A 13,008-nucleotide genomic window follows, 5' to 3' on the forward strand; every position below is an offset into this window, starting at 1 on the left:
TCTCATGTAATATTTGTTTTATTGTGATTGGCTTATTTCCTTTAGCATGTCTTCCAGGTTCATGCATGATTTGTGAATTTACTGGCCATGTATTTCTGATCCTCCTTGTTGCTTTGGTGATGGACTTGTCAAACTGAAGCAGTTTCTTTCTGTTCCTAATTTGCTGTTTTATTTATTGGTCCATTGGTGAGGATGTTTGTTTTCCTTACATTCAGGTACAACCCATTGTGAAGGCTGTAGACTTTGATCTTCATCATTAAGTATTTTAAGTCCTCTTCACTTTCAGCATTCAAGGTTGTATCATCTGTATAACACGGGTTGTTAATGAGTCTTCCTCCAATCCTGACACCATATATTTCTTCATATAATCCAGCTTCTCATATTATTTTTTCAGCATAGAGATTGAATAAGTATGGTAAAGTAATACAATCCTGGCACACACCTTTCCTAATTATAAACATTTTAGCATCCCTTTATTCTATTGGCAATACTTATCTTTGTCTATGTACAGGTTCTTTATGAGCACAATTAAGTATTCAGGAATACTCATTCACTTCAATGTTGTTCATAGTTTGTAATGACCCATACAGTCCAAAGTCTACATAGTCAAGAAAGCACAGGTAAATATCTTTCTAGAATTCTCTGCTTGTAGCCAAGATCCTTCTGACATCAGCAGTGATATCTCTCATGCCACATCCTCATCTGAATCTGGCTTGAACCTCTGGTGGTTCCCTGTCACTGTAGTGTTGCAGACATTTTAAATTATTTTTAGTAAAATTTTACTTACATGTGACATTAATGATATTATCTGTGGAGTTCCACAATTTGCTGGGTCACCTGTCTTTGGAATGGACACAAATATGGATTTCTTCCAATCAGTTGGCCAGGTAGGTGTCTTCCAAATTTCTTGGCATAGATGAATGAGTGCATCCAGTGCCGCCTCACTTTTTTGGAAGATTTCAATATGTATTCCATCAATTCCCAGGCCTTTTTCTCTTTATGCAGCTTGGACTCCTTCCTACAGTACAATTGGCTCTTGATCGTATGCTATCTCATGAAATGGTTGAACACTGACCACTTCTTTTTGATACAGGAACTCTTTGTTATTCCTTCCATCTTCTTTGGATTCTTTGTGCATCATTAAATATTTTGCCCACAGAATTATTCACTATTGCAAGTAGGGGTTTGAACTTTTACTTTAGTTATTTCAGCTTGACAAATGCTGAGTATGTTCTTCCTATTTGATTTTCTAGCACTAGATCTTAGAGCATTGCATTATAATAATTGACTTTGTCTACCTGAGGTGTCCTTTGAAATTTTCTGTTCAGCTCTTTTACTTCCTCATTTCTCCCATTTGATTTACCATCTCCATACTGGAGAGCACATTTCAGAGACCCTTCTGAAATCCATTTTGGTGTTTTCATTTTTTGTAGTCTTGTTCATGAACTTTTGCTTTCTTCCTGTGTGATGATATGCCATCCCATACCTCTTCAGCCATTAGTTTCTAATCCATTAAATTCATTCTTTAGATGATCTCTAAATTCATGTGAGTTATGTCACTTTGTCATACTGTGGTGGATTATGTGTTGCCATGATTCTGAAAGCTATGCCATGGGTATTTTAAATACCAGCAAGGTCACCCACAGTGGACAGGTTTCAGCTGAGATTCCAGATGAAGACACCCTAGGAAGAAAGAGAGATGAACTACTTCTGAATAATTATTCACTGAAAATCTTATGAATAACAGTGGAACTCTATTGAACACCAGAATATTGAATATTGAAACACGATGAAGAGCACCAGAATATTGTCAGATAATAGTGCCAGGAAATAAACCTCTCAGGTTGGAAGGCACTCAAAATGCAACTGGGGAAAAGCTGCCTCCTCAAGATAGAGTTGACTGTGATGATAGAAATGAACTAAAGTCTTTGGGACCTTCATTTGCTGATGGGGAACAACTCTAAATGAAAAGAAACATCTGTAAACATCCATTAATAATCTGAACATGGAATGTACCAAGTATGAATCTGGAAAAATTAGAAATTGTCAATAATGAAATGGAACAAATAAGCATCTGTGAGCTGAAATGGACTGCTATTGGCCATTTTGAATCTATAGTTTTGAATCATAGTAAATCATATAGTTTACTATGCCAGGAATAACAAATTAAAGAAATATGGTTTTGCAGTCACCATCAAAAAGAACATATCAAGATCTGTGATTAAGTACAATGTTATCTGTGATAGGTTAATATTCATACAAAGAAGACCAGTTAATACCACTACTATTCAAATTAATGCACCAAAACAGTGATAATGAAATTGAAGTATTCTACCAATGTCCTCAGGCTGAAATTAATCAAGCATGCAATAATAATGCATTGATAATTACTGGTGATTGGAATGGAAAGGTTGGAAACAGAGGAAGGATCAATAGTTAGAAAATATGGCCTTGGTAATAGAAACAATACTGGAAATTGCATGATAGAAATTTTTAAGACCAATAACTTCTTCACTGCAAACACCTTTTTTAAACAACATAACAGACGACTATTCACATGAACTTCACTAGATGGAATACACAAAAATCAAATTGACTACATTTGTGAAAAGAGACAGTGGGAAAGCTCCATCTCATCAGCCAAAGCAACGCCAAGGGCAAGCTATGGATAAGATAATCAATTGCTCATATGCAAGTTCAGGTTTAAGTTGAAGAATATTTAAATTATCCACAAGAACCAAAAAATGGCCTTCAACACATCCCACCTGAATTTAGGTGGGATCATTTAGAACAGATTTGATACATCAGACACTAAAGACTGAAGACTAAAAGAACTGTGGGATGGCATCAGCAATATCAACCAGGAAAAAAGAAAAAAGGTCATTAAGTAGACAAAAAAGAAGGAAAAACCAAAATGGATGTCAAAATGGATGTCAGAAGAGACTCTGAACCTTGCTCTCCAGCATAGAAATGCTAAAGCAAATGGAAGAAAAGAGAAGGTAAAAAAGTTGAACTGAAAATGTCAAAGGACAGTTCGAGATGACAAAGTCAAAAACTATAAGGAAATGTGCAAATAACTGGAGTTAGAAACCCAAAAGGGAAGACTGCATTCAGTATTTCTCAAGCTGAATGAATTGAAATAAAAACATAAGCCTTGACTTGCAATATTGAAGGATTCTGTATGCAAAATAGCATAGTGGTTATGAGTCAGGCTGCCAACATCAAGGTCAGCAGCTCAAAATTACCAACAGTTCTGCAGGAAAAAGGTGAGGTATTTTGCTCTTGTAAAAATTTGCAGCCTCAGAAACCCTGTGCAGGGTGGCTATGAGTCAGAATCGACTCCATGACATACCACCACCATCATCATGGCCAAAATATTGAATGATGCAGAAAGCAGCAGAAGAAAGTAGACGGAATACACAGAGTCACTGTACCCAAAAGAAATGGTTGATGATCAACCATTTAAAGAGGTAGCATATGATCAAGAGCAAATGATACTGAAGGAATAAATCAAAGGTGTATTAAAGGCATTGGCAAAGAAAAGGGCACCGGGAAATGAAGGAATTAAAATTGAAATCTTTCAATAAATGTTGCAGCACTGGAGGCACTCAATCATCTAGAAATTTGGAAGACAACTACCTGGCCTACTGTCTGGAAAAGATCCATATCTGTGCCCATTCCAAAGAAAGGTGGCACAATAGAATGCAGGAATCATCAGACTATATCATTACAAGTAAAATTTTGCTAAAGATAATGCAAAAATGGCTGCAACCATACACTGACAGAACTTCCAGAAGTTAATAGTTCTCAGAAGGAACCTGTACATAGACCAAGAGGCAGTTGTTTGAACAGAACAAGGCAACACTGAATGGCTTAAAATTAGGAAGTTGTGAACCAGAGTTGTATTCTTTGACCGTATTTATTCAATCTGTTTGCTGAGCAAATAATCTAAAAAACTGGATTATATTAAGAAAATGTGACATCAGGATTGGAGGAAGATTCATTAATAATCCACGATATGCAATTAATACAACCTTGCTTGCTGACTTAAAACATTTACTGATGAAGATAAAATAATTCTGTATGGCTTGCACCTCAATGTAAAGAAAACAAAAATCCTCATTACTGGGCCAATAAACAAAGTTCTTATCAATAGAGAAAAGACTGAAGTTGTCAAAGACTTCATTTTGCTCCAATCAACCAACAATACTCATGGAAGCAACAGTCAAGAAATGAAATGATGTATTGCATTAGGCAAATCTGCTGCACAAGACCTCTTTTTCTTTTTTAAAAAGTTTCTTTTGTGAATTGAGTGATTGTTTACATGGGAGAGCTTCAGTTTTACACTCATCCTTTCATATTTCGCTTCATTGCAATGATTACAGTCCCCTCCATGCATTATCATTCAACCGTATTTACTTCTATTCTCTCAGTTTTTTATTTTGTTTTGTTTTTAAATGTATACAAAAACACTCAGGAATATAATCATTTAAACAACCAACCAAAGGGCCTGTTCTGAAAGTCTGCCTCCTGGCCACCAGCACACAGCCTTTCTCTTTCCATAAATCTGGATTACTCAGATGCTCTATCTCTCCATGTCATCATCTCTGCCTCCATTTCTGATGACACTGCTTCTCTGGAGAGGGTCCCATATTCCATTCATGCTCTTCTCCCTTGATGATCCTAGGGTCCTCTGTTTTTGGATTGTAAAGTTAATTTCTCCCTCTTTTTATGCTACAAAAATTCTACCTTTACAGTTGTGACAATCGCAATTAGTCATGATAACAATTACTCACTTTTGAATCATAAGAATCTTACCCTCATCTCCTTTCACCAGACTGGTACAGACAAAACAAAAACTATTTATGGCGGGGAGGGGATCCTACCTTCCCCCACACACTCTGAAACTAAATTCCCTCTTGAAAACAAGTAAGCCAGTCACTTCATGCCTTTATTGCCCCCCACCGCCACCATTTTTGGTAGCCAATATCAAGTTGTCCATCTCTATCAACCCTGTGTATTGGATTGATCTTTGATGTGAAGATTCCTTCCCTCTCAGTTGGTATTTTGAGCTACTACATCCATAAGTATAGGTCAAGTTCCCCAAATTGTAGCAATTTACATTTATTTCCTTTATAAAAAAAATTTTATCTTCCTCTAATCAAGTTCTGATCATTAAGCCATTGAAGCTAGGTCAAATGGGTACTATCTTCAAGTTTGGGAGTTCTTGCAGAAGACCTCTTTAAGTGTTGAAAAGCAAAGATGTCAGTTTGAGGACTAAGGTGTGCCTGACCCAACCCACGGTCTTCTATGGAAGACTGTAGAAGAATTGATGCATTTGAGTTATGGTGTTGGAGGAGAATATTGAAAGTACCACTGGCCCACCAAAAGAATAAATAAATATGTGTTGGGAGAAGTACAGCCAGAATGCTTCTTGGAAACCTAATGGCCAGAATTCATCTCTCATACTTCGGACATAGTGTCAGGAGGGACGAGATCCTGGAGAAGGATATGATGTTTGGAAAAGTGGAGGATTGGACAAGAAGAGGAAGTCCACCAAGGAGATAGAATGGCACAGTGGCAGTAGCAATGGGCTCAAATATAGACAAGATTGTAAAGTTGGTGCAGGACCGAGTGATATTTTGTTCTGTTATCTATAGGATTGCTATGAGTCGATATTGACTAGATGGTGCCTACCAATAACAACAACAGTGTTCAAGGTCAAATATTGGCTCTCATGGAATTGTTTTAATTTTCTTCATCATCAGCCTGAACTTGCATATGAGGAATTCATGGTCTATCCCACAGTCTGCACGTGGCCTTTTTTGGCTGTTGATATGTATTTCATCTGGTGAGGTCCATATATATAGTCATCATTTATGTTGTTTAAAATAGGTATTTGCAAATAATAAGTCATTGATCTTGCTATCTCCAGCATTGTTTCTATCACCAAGACCATATTTTCCAGCTATTGATTCCAATATTTGCATTCCAATCACCAGTAGTTATCAATATATCTTGATTGTAGCTTTGATCAATTTCACACTGAATAAGTTGGTAGAATTAATTTTCGTCATCATTGGCTTTATTGTTTGATGTATGAATTTTAATAATATTGGCATTAAACAGTCTTCCTTATAGGCATATAGATATTATCCTACCACAGACAACATTATACTTTAAGGTAGATCTTGAAATGTTATTTTTGTTGATGACTGCGATGTCATTCTTCTTCAATTTATCTTTATTGGCATGGTAAACCACATAATTGTCAATTTCAATATGGCCATTTCCTGTCCATATCAGCTCACTAATGCCTAGGATTAACACACTTTATTTCATTTGTTGACAACTTCCAATTTACCTAGTTTCATGCTTCTTCCATTCCACATTCTGTGTATTAATGGGTGTTTGCATCTGGTTTTCCTAATTTTGAATTGTTCCCATAAGCTAATGAAGGTTCTCAAAGCTTTACTGCATTCACGTCAGTGTCAACTCTATTTTAGGAGGCAGCTCTTCCCCCATCATATTTTGAGTGCCTTCTAAATTGAGGGGCTCATCTTCTGGCACTAAAACTGACAACTGTTGTTGTTAAGTGCTGTCTAGTTGGTTCGGACTCATAGTGACCCTCTATAAGGTTTCCAAGGAACAGCTAGTGAATTTGAACTGTCGGCCTTGCAATTCAAACTGACCTTGTGGTCTAATGTTTATCCTACAGCGCCACACCACAATATTCAACTGCTAGTCATCAAGTTGCAGTATTCCATATTCTGGTCCTATCTCACAGTGCTCCACTGCTTTTCATAAGGTTTCAATGACTAAACATTCAGAAGTAGTCCACCTCTCCTCCTTCCTATACTGTCTCTGTCTGAAAGCCCTGTTGAAACCTGTTCATGTATTTACCCTGCTGGTATATCAATGGTATGATGTTGTGTCACAGCAACACACAGGTCATCACAGTACTACAAACTGACAGACAAATGGTGTTAGGCAAATCTACAACACAAGACCTCTTTACAGTGTTCAAGAGCAAAGATGTCAGGTTGAGGACTAAAATGTGCCTAACCCAAGCCATGGTATTTTTAATAGCCTCATATGCATGTAAAAGTTGGACCATGAGTAAGCAAGACTATAGAAGGATTGGTGCATTTGGGTTCTGGTGTTATAGAAAAGTATCGAAGGTAACATGAACTGCCAGAATAACAAATAAATCTGCTTTGGAAAAGTACAACCAGAATGTTCCTTGGTAGCCAGGATGACCAGACTTCATCTCACATACTTTGGACATGTTATCATGAGGGACCAGTTCCTGGAGAAGGACATCAAACTTGGTTAAGTGTAGGGACAACAAAAGGTGCCAGACCCCCAACAAGATGGATTTGCACATGACAGCAACAATAGTCTCAATGCATAACAGTAATTGTGAGGGTAGCATTGGACTAAGTTGTATTTCTTTCTGTTGTATGTAGGGCCGTTATTGGTTAGAACCAACTTGATAGCCCCTAATAACAACAAAATTTAAGTCTGCTATTATTTATCATCTTGTGCTTAGTTGCATCAATTATTATATGTGAAACAATTAAGTCTCTGTTATTGTTGTACTGTCTCTCTCATTGGTCAATTTTTGCTTTATATATTTTGGATCTGTTTTGTTGGGAGTCCTGGTATGCTGGTGTGGCGCTGCAGGATAATGCACTGGACATAAGGTTGATTTGCACTGCCAGGTCGATGGTTCAAACTCACCAGCAGCTCCTTGAAAACCCTACACAGGGTTGTTAAGAGTTGAAACCAACTCATCAACACTGAACCACAATCACAACAACATATATGCTTATCTTGTTTGTGTTCACAAGTACTGCTGAGTTGCTTCTGGTTCATAGTGACACCATATAACAGGGTAGAACTGCCCCACAGAGTTTTCTTGCCTGTAGTATTTACAGAAACACATCACCAGGTCATTTTCCAGTGGACCTGCCAGGCAGGTGTGCTCTAGTACCCTTTCCATTACTGTTGTTGTTAAGTGCCGTAAAGTCAGTTCTGACCCATAGTGACCCTGCATAGGGTTTCCAAGGAGCAGCTGGCGAGTGTAAACTGCTAAATTTTGCAGCTCAAAGTGACTGTGCAATCCAGTGCATTACCACACAGTGCCACACTAAACATTATACAACAGGGTTTCTTTTATTGGTGTTTATAATTGTTACATTTTACGAATGGAATGGCTCTTTATAAGTTATATTCTTTTAAATAAAAAATAGTTTTGAAAAATTAAATCTGCCATTTACTTTTAAAGACTCTGGTGAAAATATCAGTAAATTTTTGTTGTTATTAAGTGTCATCGAGTTGGTTCTGACTCAGTGTGACCCTGTACAAGTTTCCAAGGAGCAGCTGATGAGTTTGAACTGCCAGCTTTGTGGTCGGCAATCCAGTGCTTATCCTACAGTGCAACACCAGGACTGCATCAGTTACTCAGTGAATAGAATTTTCCATATTATTGTTCTTAAAGAGCAATAGTCTAGTCTCAAAATTGAGAAAGTCAGAGGATGAGTATTATAAATAAGTAAATAGTATTCTACTACAGAAACTATTTACTTTTTAGAAATAAGTAAATAAGTTCTGGTGTGGTGCTGTGGGTTAATGTGCTGGACTGCAAAGTTAGTTTGAACTGTAAGGTCAATGGTTCAAGCTCACCAGTCCCTCCTAGGAAACACTATACAAGGTCGCTATGGGTTAAAACCGACTCGAGAGCACTCAAAAACAACTACAATTCCGCATGGGAGTCCTGATGTGGCGCTCTGGGTTAATGTGCTGGACTGCAAGGTCACTTTGAACCACAAACTGAAGCTCATTAGCTGCTTCTCAGAAACCCTATACAGGGTTGCTATAAGTCAAAATCAACCCAATGACATTAACAACAACAATAACAGAACAGAAAAAAATAAATAAGCATAATATGGAGGTCATCCAGGCTGGCTAGAAAGGCTAGAGTGGGTAAGAAGGCTACAATTCCTTTTGGGTAGTCATGGTAGGCCTCTCTAAGGAGATGACAAACATAATTGAAATTATCAGGAGGCTGAGAGTCTCACATTCATTGTATGAAATATTTGTTCTTATGGAAAATGAATGTAAATATAAGAATAAATAAAATGAATTTAATGAGTGACACATATATATGGTACTGTTTAAGGGACATTGTAAGTATTTCTAATTCTCCCAGTTCAGTTAGACTATCCTCATTATTCCTGTAATTTTCCATTGGAAACTTGAGCTTTAAGTCTTATTGATGTTAAGTGCTGTCAAGTCTGTTCTGACTCATAGCGAACCTTTATAGGGATTTTGAGGGGCAACTGGAGGGTTTGAACTGCCGACCTTGTGATTGGAAGCCCAGTGCTGATCCTACAGTGTCACACCAGAGGGTTATTGACAGTTGTTACTTATTGATGGTCGCAGGAGGAAGCAGAATTCAATGAGGAAAATTAGATTCTTAAGTTCTTATTTGAGTCTATTAATTTTTAAACACTTCCTATACAGATTCCTTTCCAAAAACAAAATCCCTGATAAAAGCTTATTTTAAATGACCCCTCCAAAAAGGAAAATTTAAAAATACAATGAAATAAAAAGCTGACTATTGAGATTCTATTTAAATTGACTTCAGCAAAGATTCCAGAGTATTCCTATAGTTTTTTGAGCATGATGTTATCTTTTAATCTTGTCTGTTTTCAACAAATTCAAGATAAGAATATCCCAACATAAGCAGTCTCTATTTGGAGTCCTGGTGTGGCACTAGGGGCTAATACACTGGATTGCACAGTTGGTTTGAATTACAAGGTCAGTAGTTCAAGCTTACTAGTCGCTCCTTGTAAACCATAAACAAGGCTGCTATGAGTCAGAACCACCTCGATGGCACTTAACAACAACATATTTCATGTTATTTATAGTCTATCTAAAAATGCCACCTAGATAGTATTTCCATAAGATTATAATTTAGAAATAGTATATTTTAAGGCCTGCAGGATAATTTCTTTTCTGATAATTAAGTACAGATAATATCTGTGTATATTTGTGGTTATTGTTATTAAGTGCCATTGAGTTGCTTCCAACTCATAGCAACCCTGTATAGGGTTTCCGCAGAGTGGTTGGTGAGTTTGAACCACTGACCCTGTGGTTCAAACTGACCTTTTGGTCCAGTGCGTTATCTTTCAGTGCCACACCAGTACTCCAGCTGTGTGTACTTAGGGAGATTTTATTGGTATGATCTAACATCCCTTGCCTCTTTCAATTCAAACTTTGTCTTTATAAATACTTCAAAGTTTTAACATATTCTTATAAGCCTATGTTTCCATTAGTTTGCAATTTCTTAAATAATTAAGTAGAATATCACGTATAAATTTGATTTTACATAATGAAGTTAATTTATTTGTCATTATATGAGAGACAAAATACTGCCTGTAAAATAAAATGAAATCATTATTTTACTCATCACATTAATTTTCTTATTAGCTTGAGAAACTTCTGTTAAATCTATAAACTGTCAGGAAGAAATAAATGTATGATTAAAGAAGGAATGTACGAGTTACATGTGTATGATAAATGGAGATATAAGATTATAATTAAAGTTCAATATTAGTCAGAATAGATCCTGAATGGAGATATTGTTGTTATTAACTTTATTTTAAGTCAGTTCAGAATAAAAGTGACTCTGTATAGGGTTTCCAAGGAGCAGTATTTGGGTTTGAACCATCGAACTTTAGGTTAGCAATCCAGTGCTTATCGTACAGTACCACACCAGGAAGACATTTGTTGTTGTTAGAATAGGTTCTGACTCATAGTGATCCTCTAGATGGTTTCAAGGAGCAGCTGGTGTGTTTACCCACTGATTTTGTGGTTCAAACTGATGTTGCTGTCCAGAACTTTAATCCCAAAGCACCACACCAGGACTCCAGGAAAATGTTGTTGTTGTTAAGTGTCGTCAAGTAGGTTCAACCCCATAGCAACCCTGTTACAGGGTGAGTTTGATCCACCGACCATGCAGTTCAAACCAACTTTGCAGTACAGCACATTAACCCACAGTGCCACACCAGGAAGATATTGTTGTTGTTAAGTGCCATAGAGTCGATTCTGACCCATAGCGACCCTGTATAGGGTTTCCAAGGAGTAGCTGGTAAGCTTGAACCACCAACCTTGCAGTTCAAACGGCTTTACAGTCTGGCACATTAACCCACAGCACCACACCAGGACTCCAGGAAGATATTAGTCCTGTCAAAATTATGACCTCATTTACAAAAACACAGAAAGAACATTTTGAAGATATGGAACTGTAAGTGACTTTAAAAGCCCATTGTTCTTCCAGATGAATGCATCCTTAGATCATGTCAACTTTGCATGTCCTGTCCTAATTGCCCTTGGTTTTGAAAGCTGTATACTTCATCACCACTGCAATTTTCTTCAGAAATGACAACCACCCGATATTTGTACGTATTATCCTAACACAACCTTGCTCCAAAATTTTTTCACAATTCACTATTTCTCAATGCACTGATGGATTAATGAGTGATTGCCTCTGATTGTTACTGTATACAGAAAAATTCTGGCTTATTCAGCACAGATAAAAATCATAAAATCTGTATGTTTGGTTTCATTATATTTTTTTAAATAATATTGGATCAAATGTCTCCTAATTGAATTTGAGTCTCACGGAAAGAAACTTGATTTTTGCCAATGCCGTTTTGCTATCGCTGTCTTCCATTAACTTTTATCACATACAATTCAGAAGCAACATACTGGCGAGCACTTGGGAAGTTTATTTAAAATTTCTCAATACATAAGACATCTTTATTATAAAATGTATCTAATAATGTCAACTTCATAACGTTGAAGCGAAGATTAAAATATATTGTGTATACAAAATACCTTGTTGTTGTAGTTGTTAGGTTCCATCGAGTTGTTTTCTACCCATAACAACGTTGAATAGGTTTCCAACAAGCAGCTGGTGGGTTTGAACTACCTTGCTGTTAGCAGTCCAGTGCGTATCCTATTGTGCCATTCCAGAATCCCCAAATATCTAGCTCTGGTAAAGGTTGGGAGCATGGTGACTCTGTAGGGTAAGCACTGGACTGCGCAGTTTCAACTACCAAACACTCCATAGGGGACAGATGAGGCCTTCTATTCCTGCAAAGATTTACAACCTCGGGAACGATATACAGGATTCTTTCATTGTCTGTGGTTTTGAAAATCTTGATTTTAGTATATCTTGGTGTTTTTCATTAGGGATCTATCCTTTTATGGAGTTTATTCAACTTCTTGAACTTTCTCATCTTTCAAGATTGTGAGTGGAGTTTTCTAACAAAAACTCTTGGACAATATTTTCTATGACATGCTTTTTTGTTTTTGTCTCTTCATATTCTGGTATTCCTATCATATGTAGTTATTCTTGATGGTTTCCACATAAATCTTAAGCTGTCATCAAATTTCTTTGTTGTTGTTGTTTTTCCATGTTTTATTGTGAATTATATGTTATTTTACATGGGAGAACTTTAGTTTTACATTCATTCCACCGTACATTGTTTCATTGCCATGGTTCCAATCCCCTCCACGCATCATCCATCTACCAAAGGGTATACCCTATAAACCCGCCCCCTACATCCCCCCTCCACCATTCTTCAGCACACAGTCCCTCTCCCTCTCTGGATTCAAAGTCCCCAGCCACTCCATCACTCCACTTCATCGTCTCTGCCTCCTTCTCGGGCCTCGCTGCTTCTCTGGGTAGGGTCCCGCTCTCGGATCTTCTCCGTTGATGGTCCCAGAGACCTCCGCTCCTAGACTGGAGAGTTAATCACTCCCTTCCTTGCTACAAAATGTCTACCTTTACATTTCCAGCCCTCACAATCAGTTCTGATAAGAATCATTCACTATTGTATCACAAGTGAGCCTTCTGCATTTCATTTCATCAGGTCCGCCTAGACAGATTGGATAGTACTCATTGGAAATTCTGCTTTCCTCGATGCCCCCTAG

The sequence above is a fragment of the Chrysochloris asiatica genome, unplaced genomic scaffold (assembly GCF_000296735.1).
Source record: "Chrysochloris asiatica unplaced genomic scaffold, ChrAsi1.0 scaffold00317, whole genome shotgun sequence".
Lineage (NCBI taxonomy): Eukaryota > Metazoa > Chordata > Mammalia > Afrosoricida > Chrysochloridae > Chrysochloris > Chrysochloris asiatica.